Source organism: Salvelinus fontinalis, chromosome 42, assembly GCF_029448725.1.
Source record: "Salvelinus fontinalis isolate EN_2023a chromosome 42, ASM2944872v1, whole genome shotgun sequence".
Classification (NCBI taxonomy): Eukaryota; Metazoa; Chordata; class Actinopteri; order Salmoniformes; family Salmonidae; genus Salvelinus; species Salvelinus fontinalis.
In genome coordinates this window covers 25,733,408-25,752,602 of record NC_074706.1, presented here as the reverse complement: position 1 = coordinate 25,752,602, position 19,195 = coordinate 25,733,408, and the positions used below count along the sequence as shown (strand labels likewise).

The window sequence follows — 19,195 nt, the reverse complement described above, 5'->3', positions numbered from 1 at the left end:
GCTGATTTCTTTTGAAAATCCCATGATCTCAAGCAAAGAGGCACTGAGTTTGAAGGCAGGCCATGAAATACATCTACAGGTACACCTCCAATTGACTCAAATTATGTCAATTAGCCTATCAGAAGATTCTAAAGCCAGGACATCATTTTTGGTCATTGTCCAAGTTGTTTAAAGGCACAGCCAACCTAGTGTTTGTAAACTTCTGACCCACTGGATTTGTGATACACTGAATTATAAGTGAAATAATCTGTCTGTAAACAAATTTTGGAAAAATTACTTGTGTCATGCACAAAGTAGAAGTCCTAACCGACTTGCCAAAACTATAGTTTGTTAACAAGAAATGTGTGGAATGGTTGACAAATGAGTTTTAATGACTCCAACCTAAGTGTATGTAAACTTCAGACTTCAACTGTATGTACCATTTCAAATTATGAAACAATTTGAATTGCAGTATCCTTCCCTGGTTGTCTAGTGGTTAGGATTCGGCGCTCTCACCGCCGCGGCCCGTGTTCGATTCCCGGTCAGGGAATATCAGTACCACTTCAAGTTACAAAACGATTTGCCCTGCAGTGTCCTTCTGAGGTCAACATTTTATTTCTGAGGTCTTGGCTGATTTCTTTTGAAAATCCCATGATCTCAAGCAAAGAGGCACTGAGTTTGAAGGCAGGCCATGAAATACATCTACAGGTACACCTCCAATTGACTCAAATTATGTCAATTAGCCTATCAGAAGATTCTAAAGCCAGGACATCATTTTTGGTCATTGTCCAAGTTGTTTAAAGGCACAGCCAAACTAGTGTTTGTAAACTTCTGACCCACTGTATGTACCATTTCAAACTGTGGACCAATTTGTACTGCAGTATCCTTCCCTGGTGGTCTAGTGGTTAGGATTCGGCGCTCTCACCGCCGTGGCCCGGGTTCGATTCCCGGTCAGGGAACTTCTCTTTTGCGACTTGTTTACTTGTGCAACCTGTCACAATGAATTTAGTAGGTTATTGCACATACGTACCACTTCAAATTACAAAACCATTTGCCCTGCAGTGTCCTTCCCTGGTGTTCTAGTTGTGCACCAGTCTCTCCTGCAGCAAAGCACCCCCACAACATGATGCTGCCACCCCTGTGCTTCACGGTTGGGATGGTGTTCTTCGGCTTGTAAGACACCCCCTTTCTCCTCCAAACACAACAATGGTCAATATGGCCAAACACTTCTATTTTTTTTTCATCAGACCAGAGGACATTTCTCCAAAAAGTAGGATCTTTGTCCCCAAACTGTAGTCTGGCATTTTCAGGTTATGTCGATATAGGACTCGTTTCACTGTAGATACTTCTGTATCTGTTTCCTCCAGCATCTTCACAAGGTCCTTTGCTGTTGTTTTGCATACTATTGCTTGTACAGAGGAACGTGGTACCTTCAGGCGTTTGGAAATTGCTCCCAAGGATGAACCAGACTTGTGGACGTCTACATTTTATTTCTGAGGTCTTGGCTGATTTCTTTTGAAAATCCCATGATCTCAAGCAAAGAGGCACTGAGTTTGAAGGCAGGCCATGAAATACATCTACAGGTACACCTCCAATTGACTCAAATTATGTCAATTAGCCTGTCAGAAGATTCTAAAGCCAGGACATCATTTTTGGTCATTGTCCAAGTTGTTTAAAGGCACAGCCAACCTAGTGTTTGTAAACTTCTGACCCACTGGATTTGTGATACACTGAATTATAAGTGAAATAATCTGTCTGTAAACAAATTTTGGAAAAATTACTTGTGTCATGCACAAAGTAGAAGTCCTAACCGACTTGCCAAAACTATAGTTTGTTAACAAGAAATGTGTGGAATGGTTGACAAATGAGTTTTAATGACTCCAACCTAAGTGTATGTAAACTTCAGACTTCAACTGTATGTACCATTTCAAATTATGAAACAATTTGAATTGCAGTATCCTTCCCTGGTTGTCTAGTGGTTAGGATTCGGTGCTCTCACCGCCGCGGCCCGGGTTCGATTCCCGGTCAGGGAATATCAGTACCACTTCAAGTTACAAAACGATTTGCCCTGCAGTGTCCTTCTGAGGTCTACATTTTATTTCTGAGGTCTTGGCTGATTTCTTTTGAAAATCCCATGATCTCAAGCAAAGAGGCACTGAGTTTGAAGGCAGGCCATGAAATACATCTACAGGTACACCTCCAATTGACTCAAATTATGTCAATTAGCCTATCAGAAGATTCTAAAGCCAGGACATCATTTTTGGTCATTGTCCAAGTTGTTTAAAGGCACAGCCAACCTAGTGTTTGTAAACTTCTGACCCACTGGATTTGTGATACACTGAATTATAAGTGAAATAATCTGTCTGTAAACAAATTTTGGAAAAATTACTTGTGTCATGCACAAAGTAGATGTCCTAACCGACTTGCCAAAACTATAGTTTGTTAACAAGAAATGTGTGGAATGGTTGACAAACGAGTTTTAATGACTCCAACCTAAGTGTATGTAAACTTCAGACTTCAACTGTATGTACCATTTCAAATTGTGAAACAATTTGAATTGCAGTATCCTTCCCTGGTTGTCTAGTGGTTAGGATTCGGCGCTCTCACCGCCGCGGCTCGGGTTCGATTCCCGGTCAGGGAATTTCAGTACCACTTCAAATTACAAAACGATTTGCCCTGCAGTGTCCTTCTGAGGTCTACATTTTATTTCTGAGGTCTTGGCTGATTTCTTTTGAAAATCCCATGATCTCAAGCAAAGAGGCACTGAGTTTGAAGGCAGGCCATGAAATACATCTACAGGTACACCTCCAATTGACTCAAATTATGTCAATTAGCCTATCAGAAGATTCTAAAGCCAGGACATCATTTTTGGTCATTGTCCAAGTTGTTTAAAGGCACAGCCAACCTAGTGTTTGTAAACTTCTGACCCACTGGATTTGTGATACACTGAATTATAAGTGAAATAATCTGTCTGTAAACAAATTTTGGAAAAATTACTTGTGTCATGCACAAAGTAGATGTCCTAACCGACTTGCCAAAACTATAGTTTGTTAACAAGAAATGTGTGGAATGGTTGACAAACGAGTTTTAATGACTCCAACCTAAGTGTATGTAAACTTCAGACTTCAACTGTATGTACCATTTCAAATTGTGAAACAATTTGAATTGCAGTATCCTTCCCTGGTTGTCTAGTGGTTAGGATTCGGCGCTCTCACCGCCGCGGCCCGGGTTCGATTCCCGGTCAGGGAATTTCAGTACCACTTCAAATTACAAAACGATTTGCCCTGCAGTGTCCTTCTGAGGTCAACATTTTATTTCTGAGGTCTTGGCTGATTTCTTTTGAAAATCCCATGATCTCAAGCAAAGAGGCACTGAGTTTGAAGGCAGGCCATGAAATACATCTACAGGTACACCTCCAATTGACTCAAATTATGTCAATTAGCCTATCAGAAGATTCTAAAGCCAGGACATCATTTTTGGTCATTGTCCAAGTTGTTTAAAGGCACAGCCAAACTAGTGTTTGTAAACTTCTGACCCACTGTATGTACCATTTCAAACTGTGGACCAATTTGTACTGCAGTATCCTTCCCTGGTGGTCTAGTGGTTAGGATTCGGCGCTCTCACCGCCGTGGCCCGGGTTCGATTCCCGGTCAGGGAACTTCTCTTTTGCGACTTGTTTACTTGTGCAACCTGTCACAATGAATTTAGTAGGTTATTGCACATACGTACCACTTCAAATTACAAAACCATTTGCCCTGCAGTGTCCTTCCCTGGTGTTCTAGTTGTGCACCAGTCTCTCCTGCAGCAAAGCACCCCCACAACATGATGCTGCCACCCCTGTGCTTCACGGTTGGGATGGTGTTCTTCGGCTTGTAAGACACCCCCTTTCTCCTCCAAACACAACAATGGTCAATATGGCCAAACACTTCTATTTTTTTTTCATCAGACCAGAGGACATTTCTCCAAAAAGTAGGATCTTTGTCCCCAAACTGTAGTCTGGCATTTTCAGGTTATGTCGATATAGGACTCGTTTCACTGTAGATACTTCTGTATCTGTTTCCTCCAGCATCTTCACAAGGTCCTTTGCTGTTGTTTTGCATACTATTGCTTGTACAGAGGAACGTGGTACCTTCAGGCGTTTGGAAATTGCTCCCAAGGATGAACCAGACTTGTGGACGTCTACATTTTATTTCTGAGGTCTTGGCTGATTTCTTTTGAAAATCCCATGATCTCAAGCAAAGAGGCACTGAGTTTGAAGGCAGGCCATGAAATACATCTACAGGTACACCTCCAATTGACTCAAATTATGTCAATTAGCCTATCAGAAGATTCTAAAGCCAGGACATCATTTTTGGTCATTGTCCAAGTTGTTTAAAGGCACAGCCAACCTAGTGTTTGTAAACTTCTGACCCATTGGATTTGTGATACACTGAATTATAAGTGAAATAATCTGTCTGTAAACAAATTTTGGAAAAATTACTTGTGTCATGCACAAAGTAGAAGTCCTAACCGACTTGCCAAAACTATAGTTTGTTAACAAGAAATGTGTGGAATGGTTGACAAATGAGTTTTAATGACTCCAACCTAAGTGTATGTAAACTTCAGACTTCAACTGTATGTACCATTTCAAATTATGAAACAATTTGAATTGCAGTATCCTTCCCTGGTTGTCTAGTGGTTAGGATTCGGTGCTCTCACCGCCGCGGCCCGGGTTCGATTCCCGGTCAGGGAATTTCAGTACCACTTCAAGTTACAAAACGATTTGCCCTGCAGTGTCCTTCTGAGGTCTACATTTTATTTCTGAGGTCTTGGCTGATTTCTTTTGAAAATCCCATGATCTCAAGCAAAGAGGCACTGAGTTTGAAGGCAGGCCATGAAATACATCTACAGGTACACCTCCAATTGACTCAAATTATGTCAATTAGCCTATCAGAAGATTCTAAAGCCAGGACATCATTTTTGGTCATTGTCCAAGTTGTTTAAAGGCACAGCCAACCTAGTGTTTGTAAACTTCTGACCCACTGGATTTGTGATACACTGAATTATAAGTGAAATAATCTGTCTGTAAACAAATTTTGGAAAAATTACTTGTGTCATGCACAAAGTAGATGTCCTAACCGACTTGCCAAAACTATAGTTTGTTAACAAGAAATGTGTGGAATGGTTGACAAACGAGTTTTAATGACTCCAACCTAAGTGTATGTAAACTTCAGACTTCAACTGTATGTACCATTTCAAATTGTGAAACAATTTGAATTGCAGTATCCTTCCCTGGTTGTCTAGTGGTTAGGATTCGGCGCTCTCACCGCCGCGGCCCGGGTTCGATTCCCGGTCATGGAATTTCAGTACCACTTCAAATTACAAAACGATTTGCCCTGCAGTGTCCTTCTGAGGTCAACATTTTATTTCTGAGGTCTTGGCTGATTTCTTTTGAAAATCCCATGATCTCAAGCAAAGAGGCACTGAGTTTGAAGGCAGGCCATGAAATACATCTACAGGTACACCTCCAATTGACTCAAATTATGTCAATTAGCCTATCAGAAGATTCTAAAGCCAGGACATCATTTTTGGTCATTGTCCAAGTTGTTTAAAGGCACAGCCAACCTAGTGTTTGTAAACTTCTGACCCACTGGATTTGTGATACACTGAATTATAAGTGAAATAATCTGTCTGTAAACAAATTTTGGAAAAATTACTTGTGTCATGCACAAAGTAGATGTCCTAACCGACTTGCCAAAACTATAGTTTGTTAACAAGAAATGTGTGGAATGGTTGACAAACGAGTTTTAATGACTCCAACCTAAGTGTATGTAAACTTCAGACTTCAACTGTATGTACCATTTCAAATTGTGAAACAATTTGAATTGCAGTATCCTTCCCTGGTTGTCTAGTGGTTAGGATTTGGTGCTCTCACCGCCGCGGCCCGGGTTCGATTCCTGGTCAGGGAATATCAGTATCACTTCAAATTTCAAAATGATTTGCCCTGCAGTGTCCTTCTGAGGTCTACATTTTATATCTGAGGTCTTGGCTGATTTCTTTTGAAAATCCCATGATCTCAAGCAAAGAGGCACTGAGTTTGAAGGCAGGCCATGAAATACATCTACAGGTATACCTCCAATTGACTCAAATTATGTCAATTAGCCTATCAGAAGATTCTAAAGCCAGGACATCATTTTTGGTCATTGTCCAAGTTGTTTAAAGGCACAGCCAAACTAGTGTTTGTAAACTTCTGACCGACTGTATGTACCATTTCAAATTGTGGACCAATTTGAACTGCAGTATCCTTCCCTGGTGGTCTAGTGGTTAGGATTCGGCGCTCTCACCGCCGCGGCCCGGGGTCAATTCCCGGTCAGGGAATATCATTACCACTTCAAGTTACAAAACGATTTGTCCTTCTGAGGTCTACATTTTATATCTGAGGTCTTGGCTGATTTCTTTTGAAAATCCCATGATCTCAAGCAAAGAGGCACTGAGTTTGAAGGCAGGCCATGAAATACATCTACAGGTACACCTCCAATTGACTCAAATTATGTCAAATAGCCTATCAGAAGATTCTAAAGCCAGGACATCATTTTTGGTCATTGTCCAAGTTGTTTAAAGGCACAGCCAAACTAGTGTTTGTAAACTTCTGACCCACTGTATGTACCATTTCAAATTGTGGACCAATTTGCACTGGAGTATCCTTCCCTGGTGGTCTAGTGGTTAGGATTCGGCGCTCTCACCTCCTCGGCCCGGGTTCGATTCCCGGTCAGGGAATATCAGTACCACTTCAAGTTACAAAACGATTTGCCCTGCAGTGTCCTCCTGAGGTCTACATTTTATTTCTGAGGTCTTGGCTGATTTCTTTTGAAAATCCCATGATCTCAAGCAAAGAGGCACTGAGTTTGAAGGCAGGCCATGAAATACATCTACAGGTATACCTCCAATTGACTCAAATTATGTCAATTAGCCTATCAGAAGATTCTAAAGCCAGGACATCATTTTTGGTCATTGTCCAAGTTGTTTAAAGGCACAGCCAACCTAGTGTTTGTAAACTTCTGACCCACTGGATTTGTGATACACTGAATTATAAGTGAAATAATCTGTCTGTAAACAAATTTTGGAAAAATTACTTGTGTCATGCACAAAGTAGATGTCCTAACCGACTTGCCAAAACTATAGTTTGTTAACAAGAAATGTGTGGAATGGTTGACAAACGAGTTTTAATGACTCCAACCTAAGTGTATGTAAACTTCAGACTTCAACTGTATGTTCCATTTCAAATTATGAAACAATTTGAATTGCAGTATCCTTCCCTGGTTGTCTAGTGGTTAGGATTTGGTGCTCTCACCGCCGCGGCCCGGGTTCGATTCCTGGTCAGGGAATATCAGTATCACTTCAAATTTCAAAATGATTTGCCCTGCAGTGTCCTTCTGAGGTCTACATTTTATATCTGAGGTCTTGGCTGATTTCTTTTGAAAATCCCATGATCTCAAGCAAAGAGGCACTGAGTTTGAAGGCAGGCCATGAAATACATCTACAGGTATACCTCCAATTGACTCAAATTATGTCAATTAGCCTATCAGAAGATTCTAAAGCCAGGACATCATTTTTGGTCATTGTCCAAGTTGTTTAAAGGCACAGCCAACCTAGTGTTTGTAAACTTCTGACCCACTGGATTTGTGATACACTGAATTATAAGTGAAATAATCTGTCTGTAAACAAATTTTGGAAAAATTACTTGTGTCATGCACAAAGTAGATGTCCTAACCGACTTGCCAAAACTATAGTTTGTTAACAAGAAATGTGTGGAATGGTTGACAAACGAGTTTTAATGACTCCAACCTAAGTGTATGTAAACTTCAGACTTCAACTGTATGTTCCATTTCAAATTATGAAACAATTTGAATTGCAGTATCCTTCCCTGGTTGTCTAGTGGTTAGGATTCGGCGCTCTCACCGCCGCGGCCCGGGTTCGATTCCCGGTCAGGGAATATCAGTACCACTTCAAGTTACAAAACGATTTGCCCTGCAGTGTCCTTCTGAGGTCTTCATTTTATTTCTGAGGTCTTGGCTGATTTCTTTTGAAAATCCCATGATCTCAAGCAAAGAGGCACTGAGTTTGAAGGCAGGCCATGAAATACATCTACAGGTACACCTCCAATTGACTCAAATTATGTCAATTAGCCTATCAGAAGATTCTAAAGCCAGGACATAATTTTTGGTCATTGTCCAAGTTGTTTAAAGGCACAGCCAAACTAGTGTTTGTAAACTTCTGACCCACTGTATGTACCATTTCAAATTGTGGACCAATTTGCTCTGCAGTATCCTTCCCTGGTGGTCTAGTGGTTAGGATTCGGCGCTCTCACCGCCGCGGCCCGGGTTCGATTCCCGGTCAGGGAATATCAGTACCACTTCAAATTACAAAACGATTTGCCCTGCAGTGTCCTTCTGAGGTTGACATTTTATATCTGAGGTCTTGGCTGATTTCTTTTGAAAATCCCATGATCTCAAGCAAAGAGGCACTGAGTTTGAAGGCAGGCCATGAAATACATCTACAGGTACACCTCCAATTGACTCAAATTATGTCAATTAGCCTATCAGAAGATTCTAAAGCCAGGACATCATTTTTGGTCATTGTCCAAGTTGTTTAAAGGCACAGCCAACCTAGTGTTTGTAAACTTCTGACCCACTGGATTTGTGATACACTGAATTATAAGTGAAATAATCTGTCTGTAAACAAATTTTGGAAAAATTACTTGTGTCATGCACAAAGTAGATGTCCTAACCGACTTGCCAAAACTATAGTTTGTTAACAAGAAATGTGTGGAATGGTTGACAAACGAGTTTTAATGACTCCAACCTAAGTGTATGTAAACTTCAGACTTCAACTGTATGTACCATTTCAAATTGTGAAACAATTTGAATTGCAGTATCCTTCCCTGGTTGTCTAGTGGTTAGGATTCGGCGCTCTCACCGCCGCGGCCCGGGTTCGATTCCCGGTCAGGGAATTTCAGTACCACTTCAAATTACAAAACGATTTGCCCTGCAGTGTCCTTCTGAGGTCTACATTTTATTTCTGAGGTCTTGGCTGATTTCTTTTGAAAATCCCATGATCTCAAGCAAAGAGGCACTGAGTTTGAAGGCAGGCCATGAAATACATCTACAGGTACACCTCCAATTGACTCAAATTATGCCAATTAGCCTATCAGAAGATTCTAAAGCCAGGACATCATTTTTGGTCATTGTCCAAGTTGTTTAAAGGCACAGCCAAACTGGTGTTTGTAAACTTCTGACCCACTGTATGTACCATTTCAAATTGTGGACCAATTTGCACTGCAGTATCCTTCCCTGGTGGTCTAGTGGTTAGGATTCGGCGCTCTCACCGCCGCGGCCCGGGTTCGATTCCCGGTCAGGGAATATCAGTACCACTTCAAATTACAAAACGATTTGCCCTGCAGTGTCCTTCTGAGGTTGACATTTTATATCTGAGGTCTTGGCTGATTTCTTTTGAAAATCCCATGATCTCAAGCAAAGAGGCACTGAGTTTGAAGGCAGGCCATGAAATACATCTACAGGTACACCTCCAATTGACTCAAATTATGTCAATTAGCCTATCAGAAGATTCTAAAGCCAGGACATCATTTTTGGTCATTGTCCAAGTTGTTTAAAGGCACAGCCAACCTAGTGTTTGTAAACTTCTGACCCACTGGATTTGTGATACACTGAATTATAAGTGAAATAATCTGTCTGTAAACAAATTTTGGAAAAATTACTTGTGTCATGCACAAAGTAGATGTCCTAACCGACTTGCCAAAACTATAGTTTGTTAACAAGAAATGTGTGGAATGGTTGACAAACGAGTTTTAATGACTCCAACCTAAGTGTATGTAAACTTCAGACTTCAACTGTATGTACCATTTCAAATTGTGAAACAATTTGAATTGCAGTATCCTTCCCTGGTTGTCTAGTGGTTAGGATTCGGCGCTCTCACCGCCGCGGCCCGGGTTCGATTCCCGGTCAGGGAATTTCAGTACCACTTCAAATTACAAAACGATTTGCCCTGCAGTGTCCTTCTGAGGTCTACATTTTATTTCTGAGGTCTTGGCTGATTTCTTTTGAAAATCCCATGATCTCAAGCAAAGAGGCACTGAGTTTGAAGGCAGGCCATGAAATACATCTACAGGTACACCTCCAATTGACTCAAATTATGCCAATTAGCCTATCAGAAGATTCTAAAGCCAGGACATCATTTTTGGTCATTGTCCAAGTTGTTTAAAGGCACAGCCAAACTGGTGTTTGTAAACTTCTGACCCACTGTATGTACCATTTCAAATTGTGGACCAATTTGCACTGCAGTATCCTTCCCTGGTGGTCTAGTGGTTAGGATTCGGCGCTCTCACCGCCGCGGCCCGGGTTCGATTCCCGGTCAGGGAATATCAGTACCACTTCAAATTACAAAACGATTTGCCCTGCAGTGTCCTTCTGAGGTTGACATTTTATATCTGAGGTCTTGGCTGATTTCTTTTGAAAATCCCATGATCTCAAGCAAAGAGGCACTGAGTTTGAAGGCAGGCCATGAAATACATCTACAGGTACACCTCCAATTGACTCAAATTATGTCAATTAGCCTATCAGAAGATTCTAAAGCCAGGACATCATTTTTGGTCATTGTCCAAGTTGTTTAAAGGCACAGCCAACCTAGTGTTTGTAAACTTCTGACCCACTGGATTTGTGATACACTGAATTATAATTGAAATAATCTGTCTGTAAACAAATTTTGGAAAAATTACTTGTGTCATGCACAAAGTAGATGTCCTAACCGACTTGCCAAAACTATAGTTTGTTAACAAGAAATGTGTGGAATGGTTGACAAACGAGTTTTAATGACTCCAACCTAAGTGTATGTAAACTTCAGACTTCAACTGTATGTACCATTTCAAATTGTGAAACAATTTGAATTGCAGTATCCTTCCCTGGTTGTCTAGTGGTTAGGATTCGGCGCTCTCACTGCCGCGGCCCGGGTTCGATTCCCGGTCAGGGAATTTCAGTACCACTTCAAATTACAAAACGATTTGCCCTGCAGTGTCCTTCTGAGGTCTACATTTTATTTCTGAGGTCTTGGCTGATTTCTTTTGAAAATCCCATGATCTCAAGCAAAGAGGCACTGAGTTTGAAGGCAGGCCATGAAATACATCTACAGGTACACCTCCAATTGACTCAAATTATGTCAATTAGCCTATCAGAAGATTCTAAAGCCAGGACATCATTTTTGGTCATTGTCCAAGTTGTTTAAAGGCACAGCCAAACTAGTGTTTGTAAACTTCTGACCCACTGTATGTACCATTTCAAATTGTGGACCAATTTGCACTGCAGTATCCTTCCCTGGTGGTCTAGTGGTTAGGATTCGGCGCTCTCACCGCCGCGGCCCGGGTTCGATTCCCGGTCAGGGAATATCAGTACCACTTCAAATTACAAAACGATTTGCCCTGCAGTGTCCTTCTGAGGTTGACATTTTATATCTGAGGTCTTGGCTGATTTCTTTTGAAAATCCCATGATCTCAAGCAAAGAGGCACTGAGTTTGAAGGCAGGCCATGAAATACATCTACAGGTACACCTCCAATTGACTCAAATTATGTCAATTAGCCTATCAGAAGATTCTAAAGCCAGGACATCATTTTTGGTCATTGTCCAAGTTGTTTAAAGGCACAGCCAACCTAGTGTTTGTAAACTTCTGACCCACTGGATTTGTGATACACTGAATTATAAGTGAAATAATCTGTCTGTAAACAAATTTTGGAAAAATTACTTGTGTCATGCACAAAGTAGATGTCCTAACCGACTTGCCAAAACTATAGTTTGTTAACAAGAAATGTGTGGAATGGTTGACAAACGAGTTTTAATGACTCCAACCTAAGTGTATGTAAACTTCAGACTTCAACTGTATGTACGATTTCAAATTGTGAAACAATTTGAATTGCAGTATTCTTCCCTGGTTGTCTAGTGGTTAGGATTCGGCGCTCTCAACGCCGCGGCCTGGGTTCGATTCCCGGTCAGGGAATATCAGTACCACTTCAAGTTACAAAACGATTTGCCCTGCAGTGTCCTTCTGAGGTCTACATTTTATTTCTGAGGTCTTGGCTGATTTCTTTTGAAAATCCCATGATCTCAAGCAAAGAGGCACTGAGTTTGAAGGCAGGCCATGAAATACATCTACAGGTACACCTCCAATTGACTCAAATTATGTCAATTAGCCTATCAGAAGATTCTAAAGCCAGGACACCATTTTTGGTCATTGTCCAAGTTGTTTAAAGGCACAGCCAAACTAGTGTTTGTAAACTTCTGACCCACTGTATGTACCATTTCAAATTGTGGACCAATTTGCACTGCAGTATCCTTCATTGGTGGTCTAGTGGTTAGGATTCGGCGCTCTCACCGCCGAGGTCCGGGTTCGATTCCCGGTCAGGGAATATCAGTACCACTTCAAATTACAAAAATATTTGACCTGCAGTGTCCTTCTGAGGTTGACATTTTATATCTGAGGTCTTGGCTGATTTCTTTTGAAAATCCCATGATCTCAAGCAAAGAGGCACTGAGTTTGAAGGCAGGCCATGAAATACATCTACAGGTACACCTCCAATTGACTCAAATTATGTCAATTAGCCTATCAGAAGATTCTAAAGCCAGGACATCATTTTTGGTCATTGTCCAAGTTGTTTAAAGGCACAGCCAACCTAGTGTTTGTAAACTTCTGACCCACTGGATTTGTGATACACTGAATTATAATTGAAATAATCTGTCTGTAAACAAATTTTGGAAAAATTACTTGTGTCATGCACAAAGTAGATGTCCTAACCGACTTGCCAAAACTATAGTTTGTTAACAAGAAATGTGTGGAATGGTTGACAAACGAGTTTTAATGACTCCAACCTAAGTGTATGTAAACTTCAGACTTCAACTGTATGTACCATTTCAAATTGTGAAACAATTTGAATTGCAGTATTCTTCCCTGGTTGTCTAGTGGTTAGGATTCGGCGCTCTCACCGCCGCGGCCCGGGTTCGATTCCCGGTCAGGGAATATCAGTACCACTTCAAGTTACAAAACGATTTGCCCTGCAGTGTCCTTCTGAGGTCTACATTTTATTTCTGAGGTCTTGGCTGATTTCTTTTGAAAATCCCATGATCTCAAGCAAAGAGGCACTGAGTTTGAAGGCAGGCCATGAAATACATCTACAGGTACACCTCCAATTGACTCAAATTATGTCAATTAGCCTATCAGAAGATTCTAAAGCCAGGACATCATTTTTGGTCATTGTCCAAGTTGTTTAAAGGCACAGCCAAACTAGTGTTTGTAAACTTCTGACCCACTGTATGTACCATTTCAAATTGTGGACCAATTTGCACTGCAGTATTCTTACCTGGTGGTCTAGTGGTTAGGATTCGGCGCTCTCACCGCCGCGGCCCGGGTTCGATTCCCGGTCAGGGAATATCAGTACCACTTCAAATTACAAAACGATTTGCCCTGCAGTGTCCTTCTGAGGTTGACATTTTATATCTGAGGTCTTGGCTGATTTCTTTTGAAAATCCCATGATCTCAAGCAAAGAGGCACTGAGTTTGAAGGCAGGCCATGAAATACATCTACAGGTACACCTCCAATTGACTCAAATTATGTCAATTAGCCTATCAGAAGATTCTAAAGCCAGGACATCATTTTTGGTCATTGTCCAAGTTGTTTAAAGGCACAGCCAACCTAGTGTTTGTAAACTTCTGACCCACTGGATTTGTGATACACTGAATTATAAGTGAAATAATCTGTCTGTAAACAAATTTTGGAAAAATTACTTGTGTCATGCACAAAGTAGATGTCCTAACCGACTTGCCAAAACTATAGTTTGTTAACAAGAAATGTGTGGAATGGTTGACAAACGAGTTTTAATGACTCCAACCTAAGTGTATGTAAACTTCAGACTTCAACTGTATGTTCCATTTCAAATTATGAAACAATTTCAATTGCAGTATCCTTCCCTGGTTGTCTAGTGGTTAGGATTCGGCGCTCTCACCGCCGCGGCACGGGTTCGATTCCCGGTCAGGGAATAACAGTACCTCTTCAAATTACAAAACGATTTGCCCTGCAGTGTCCTTCTGAGGTTGACATTTTATATCTGAGGTCTTGGCTGATTTCTTTTGAAAATCCCATGATCTCAAGCAAAGAGGCACTGAGTTTGAAGGCAGGCCATGAAATACATCTACAGGTACACCTCCAATTGACTCAAATTATGTCAATTAGCCTATCAGAAGATTCTAAAGCCAGGACATCATTTTTGGTCATTGTCCAAGTTGTTTAAAGGCACAGCCAACCTAGTGTTTGTAAACTTCTGACCCACTGGATTTGTGATACACTGAATTATAAGTGAAATAATCTGTCTGTAAACAAATTTTGGAAAAATTACTTGTGTCATGCACAAAGTAGATGTCCTAACCGACTTGCCAAAACTATAGTTTGTTAACAAGAAATGTGTGGAATGGTTGACAAATGAGTTTTAATGACTCCAACCTAAGTGTATGTAAACTTCAGACTTCAACTGTATGTACCATTTCAAATTGTGAAACAATTTGAATTGCAGTATTCTTCCCTGGTTGTCTAGTGGTTAGGATTCGGCGCTCTCACCGCCGCGGCCCGGGTTCGATTCCCGGTCAGGGAATATCAGTACCACTTCAAGTTACAAAACGATTTGCCCTGCAGTGTCCTTCTGAGGTCTACATTTTATTTCTGAGGTCTTGGCTGATTTCTTTTGAAAATCCCATGATCTCAAGCAAAGAGGCACTGAGTTTGAAGGCAGGCCATGAAATACATCTACAGGTACACCTCCAATTGACTCAAATTATGTCAATTAGCCTATCAGAAGATTCTAAAGCCAGGACATCATTTTTGGTCATTGTCCAAGTTGTTTAAAGGCACAGCCAACCTAGTGTTTGTAAACTTCTGACCCACTGGATTTGTGATACACTGAATTATAAGTGAAATAATCTGTCTGTAAACAAATTTTGGAAAAATTACTTGCGTCATGCACAAAGTAGATGTCCTAACCGACTTGCCAAAACTATAGTTTGTTAACAAGAAATGTGTGGAATGGTTGACAAACGAGTTTTAATGACTCCAACCTAAGTGTATGTAAACTTCAGACTTCAACTGTATGTTCCATTTCAAATTATGAAACAATTTGAATTGCAGTATCCTTCCCTGGTTGTCTAGTGGTTAGGATTCGGCGCTCTCACCGCCGCGGCCCGGGTTCGATTCCCGGTCAGGGAATATCAGTACCACTTCAAGTTACAAAACGATTTGCCCTGCAGTGTCCTTCTGAGGTCTACATTTTATTTCTGAGGTCTTGGCTGATTTCTTTTGAAAATCCCATGATCTCAAGCAAAGAGGCACTGAGTTTGAAGGCAGGCCATGAAATACATCTACAGGTACACCTCCAATTGACTCAAATTATGTCAATTAGCCTATCAGAAGATTCTAAAGCCAGGACATCATTTTTGGTCATTGTCCAAGTTGTTTAAAGGCACAGCCAACCTAGTGTTTGTAAACTTCTGACCCACTGGATTTGTGATACACTGAATTATAAGTGAAATAATCTGTCTGTAAACAAATTTTGGAAAAATTACTTGTGTCATGCACAAAGTAGATGTCCTAACCGACTTGCCAAAACTATAGTTTGTTAACAAGAAATGTGTGGAATGGTTGACAAACGAGTTTTAATGACTCCAACCTAAGTGTATGTAAACTTCAGACTTCAACTGTATGTACCATTTCAAATTGTGAAACAATTTGAATTGCAGTATCCTTCCCTGGTTGTCTAGTGGTTAGGATTCGGCGCTCTCACCGCCGCGGCCCGGGTTCGATTCCCGGTCAGGGAATATCAGTACCACTTCAAATTACAAAACGATTTGCCCTGCAGTGTCCTTCTGAGGTCTACATTTTATTTCTGAGGTCTTGGCTGATTTCTTTTGAAAATCCCATGATCTCAAGCAAAGAGGCACTGAGTTTGAAGGCAGGCCATGAAATACATCTACAGGTACACCTCCAATTGACTCAAATTATGTCAATTAGCCTATCAGAAGATTCTAAAGCCAGGACATCATTTTTGGTCATTGTCCAAGTTGTTTAAAGGCACAGCCAACCTAGTGTTTGTAAACTTCTGACCCACTGGATTTGTGATACACTGAATTATAAGTGAAATAATCTGTCTGTAAACAAATTTTGGAAAAATTACTTGTGTCATGCACAAAGTAGATGTCCTAACCGACTTGCCAAAACTATAGTTTGTTAACAAGAAATGTGTGGAATGGTTGACAAACGAGTTTTAATGACTCCAACCTAAGTGTATGTAAACTTCAGACTTCAACTGTATGTTCCATTTCAAATTATGAAACAATTTGAATTGCAGTATCCTTCCCTGGTTGTCTAGTGGTTAGGATTCGGCGCTCTCACCTCCTCGGCCCGGGTTCGATTCCCGGTCAGGGAATATCAGTACCACTTCAAGTTACAAAACGATTTGCCCTGCAGTGTCCTCCTGAGGTCTACATTTTATTTCTGAGGTCTTGGCTGATTTCTTTTGAAAATCCCATGATCTCAAGCAAAGAGGCACTGAGTTTGAAGGCAGGCCATGAAATACATCTACAGGTACACCTCCAATTGACTCAAATTATGTCAATTAGCCTATCAGAAGATTCTAAAGCCAGGACATCATTTTTGGTCATTGTCCAAGTTGTTTAAAGGCACAGCCAACCTAGTGTTTGTAAACTTCTGACCCACTGGATTTGTGATACACTGAATTATAAGTGAAATAATCTGTCTGTAAACAAATTTTGGAAAAATTACTTGTGTCATGCACAAAGTAGATGTCCTAACCGACTTGCCAAAACTATAGTTTGTTAACAAGAAATGTGTGGAATGGTTGACAAACGAGTTTTAATGACTCCAACCTAAGTGTATGTAAACTTCAGACTTCAACTGTATGTTCCATTTCAAATTGTGAAACAATTTGAATTGCAGTATCCTTCCCTGGTTGTCTAGTGGTTAGGATTCGGCGCTCTCACTGCCGCGGCCCGGGTTCGATTCCCGGTCAGGGAATATCAGTACCACTTCAAGTTACAAAACGATTTGCCCTGCAGTGTCCTTCTGAGGTCTACATTTTATTTCTGAGGTCTTGGCTGATTTCTTTTGAAAATCCCATGATCTCAAGCAAAGAGGCACTGAGTTTGAAGGCAGGCCATGAAATACATCTACAGGTACACCTCCAATTGACTCAAATTATGTCAAATAGCCTATCAGAAGATTCTAAAGCCAGGACATCATTTTTGGTCATTGTCCAAGTTGTTTAAAGGCACAGCCAAACTAGTGTTTGTAAACTTCTGACCCACTGTATGTACCATTTCAAATTGTGGACCAATTTGCACTGCAGTATCCTTCCCTGGTGGTCTAGTGGTTAGGATTCGGCGCTCTCACCGCCGCGGCACGGGTTCGATTCCCGGTCAGGGAATAACAGTACCTCTTCAAATTACAAAACGATTTGCCCTGCAGTGTCCTTCTGAGGTTGACATTTTATATCTGAGGTCTTGGCTGATTTCTTTTGAAAATCCCATGATCTCAAGCAAAGAGGCACTGAGTTTGAAGGCAGGCCATGAAATACATCTACAGGTACACCTCCAATTGACTCAAATTATGTCAATTAGCCTATCAGAAGATTCTAAAGCCAGGACATCATTTTTGGTCATTGTCCAAGTTGTTTAAAGGCACAGCCAACCTAGTGTTTGTAAACTTCTGACCCACTGGATTTGTGATACACTGAATTATAAGTGAAATAATCTGTCTGTAAACAAATTTTGGAAAAATTACTTGTGTCATGCACAAAGTAGATGTCCTAACCGACTTGCCAAAACTATAGTTTGTTAACAAGAAATGTGTGGAATGGTTGACAAACGAGTTTTAATGACTCCAACCTAAGTGTATGTAAACTTCAGACTTCAACTGTATGTTCCATTTCAAATTATGAAACAATTTGAATTGCAGTATTCTTCCATGTTGTCTAGTGGTTAGGATTCGGCGCTCTCACCGCCGCGGCCCGGGTTCGATTCCCGGTCAGGGAATATCAGTACCACTTCAAGTTACAAAACGATTTGCCCTGCAGTGTCCTTCTGAGGTCTACATTTTATTTCTGAGGTCTTGGCTGATTTCTTTTGAAAATCCCATGATCTCAAGCAAAGAGGCACTGAGTTTGAAGGCAGGCCATGAAATACATCTACAGGTACACCTCCAATTGACTCAAATTATGTCAATTAGCCTATCAGAAGATTCTAAAGCCAGGACATCATTTTTGGTCATTGTCCAAGTTGTTTAAAGGCACAGCCAACCTAGTGTTTGTAAACTTCTGACCCACTGGATTTGTGATACACTGAATTATAAGTGAAATAATCTGTCTGTAAACAAATTTTGGAAAAATTACTTGTGTCATGCACAAAGTAGATGTCCTAACCGACTTGCCAAAACTATAGTTTGTTAACAAGAAATGTGTGGAATGGTTGACAAACGAGTTTTAATGACTCCAACCTAAGTGTATGTAAACTTCAGACTTCAACTGTATGTTCCATTTCAAATTGTGAAACAATTTGAATTGCAGTATCCTTCCCTGGTTGTCTAGTGGTTAGGATTCGGCGCTCTCACTGCCGCGGCCCGGGTTCGATTCCCGGTCAGGGAATATCAGTACCACTTCAAGTTACAAAACGATTTGCCCTGCAGTGTCCTTCTGAGGTCTACATTTTATTTCTGAGGTCTTGGCTGATTTCTTTTGAAAATCCCATGATCTCAAGCAAAGAGGCACTGAGTTTGAAGGCAGGCCATGAAATACATCTACAGGTACACCTCCAATTGACTCAAATTATGTCAAATAGCCTATCAGAAGATTCTAAAGCCAGGACATCATTTTTGGTCATTGTCCAAGTTGTTTAAAGGCACAGCCAAACTAGTGTTTGTAAACTTCTGACCCACTGTATGTACCATTTCAAATTGTGGACCAATTTGCACTGCAGTATCCTTCCCTGGTGGTCTAGTGGTTAGGATTCGGCGCTCTCACCGCCGCGGCACGGGTTCGATTCCCGGTCAGGGAATAACAGTACCTCTTCAAATTACAAAACGATTTGCCCTGCAGTGTCCTTCTGAGGTTGACATTTTATATC

At 40.9% G+C, this 19,195-nt stretch overlaps 14 non-coding genes across 14 annotated transcripts; all 14 read left to right on the top strand.

Moving 5' to 3' along the window:
• Positions 1-866: 866 nt before the first annotated feature.
• Positions 867-938, top strand: trnae-cuc (transfer RNA glutamic acid (anticodon CUC)). The gene has a single exon. It is a non-coding gene; the product is annotated as a tRNA-Glu (tRNA).
• Positions 939-3,156: 2,218 nt separating this feature from the next.
• On the top strand, positions 3,157-3,228 carry trnae-cuc (transfer RNA glutamic acid (anticodon CUC)). Its single transcript has one exon. It is a non-coding gene; the product is annotated as a tRNA-Glu (tRNA).
• A 337-nt stretch (positions 3,229-3,565) lies between these two features.
• On the top strand, positions 3,566-3,637 carry trnae-cuc (transfer RNA glutamic acid (anticodon CUC)). Its single transcript has one exon. It is a non-coding gene; the product is annotated as a tRNA-Glu (tRNA).
• A 4,242-nt stretch (positions 3,638-7,879) lies between these two features.
• On the top strand, positions 7,880-7,951 carry trnae-cuc (transfer RNA glutamic acid (anticodon CUC)). The gene has a single exon. It is a non-coding gene; the product is annotated as a tRNA-Glu (tRNA).
• A 337-nt stretch (positions 7,952-8,288) lies between these two features.
• On the top strand, positions 8,289-8,360 carry trnae-cuc (transfer RNA glutamic acid (anticodon CUC)). Its single transcript has one exon. It is a non-coding gene; the product is annotated as a tRNA-Glu (tRNA).
• A 536-nt stretch (positions 8,361-8,896) lies between these two features.
• On the top strand, positions 8,897-8,968 carry trnae-cuc (transfer RNA glutamic acid (anticodon CUC)). The gene has a single exon. It is a non-coding gene; the product is annotated as a tRNA-Glu (tRNA).
• Positions 8,969-9,305: 337 nt separating this feature from the next.
• Positions 9,306-9,377, top strand: trnae-cuc (transfer RNA glutamic acid (anticodon CUC)). Its single transcript has one exon. It is a non-coding gene; the product is annotated as a tRNA-Glu (tRNA).
• Positions 9,378-9,913: 536 nt separating this feature from the next.
• On the top strand, positions 9,914-9,985 carry trnae-cuc (transfer RNA glutamic acid (anticodon CUC)). Its single transcript has one exon. It is a non-coding gene; the product is annotated as a tRNA-Glu (tRNA).
• A 337-nt stretch (positions 9,986-10,322) lies between these two features.
• On the top strand, positions 10,323-10,394 carry trnae-cuc (transfer RNA glutamic acid (anticodon CUC)). Its single transcript has one exon. It is a non-coding gene; the product is annotated as a tRNA-Glu (tRNA).
• Positions 10,395-11,339: 945 nt separating this feature from the next.
• Positions 11,340-11,411, top strand: trnae-cuc (transfer RNA glutamic acid (anticodon CUC)). The gene has a single exon. It is a non-coding gene; the product is annotated as a tRNA-Glu (tRNA).
• Positions 11,412-12,964: 1,553 nt separating this feature from the next.
• On the top strand, positions 12,965-13,036 carry trnae-cuc (transfer RNA glutamic acid (anticodon CUC)). Its single transcript has one exon. It is a non-coding gene; the product is annotated as a tRNA-Glu (tRNA).
• A 1,553-nt stretch (positions 13,037-14,589) lies between these two features.
• On the top strand, positions 14,590-14,661 carry trnae-cuc (transfer RNA glutamic acid (anticodon CUC)). The gene has a single exon. It is a non-coding gene; the product is annotated as a tRNA-Glu (tRNA).
• Positions 14,662-15,197: 536 nt separating this feature from the next.
• trnae-cuc (transfer RNA glutamic acid (anticodon CUC)) lies at positions 15,198-15,269 on the top strand. Its single transcript has one exon. It is a non-coding gene; the product is annotated as a tRNA-Glu (tRNA).
• Positions 15,270-15,805: 536 nt separating this feature from the next.
• Positions 15,806-15,877, top strand: trnae-cuc (transfer RNA glutamic acid (anticodon CUC)). The gene has a single exon. It is a non-coding gene; the product is annotated as a tRNA-Glu (tRNA).
• The last annotated feature ends 3,318 nt before the right edge of the window (positions 15,878-19,195 follow it).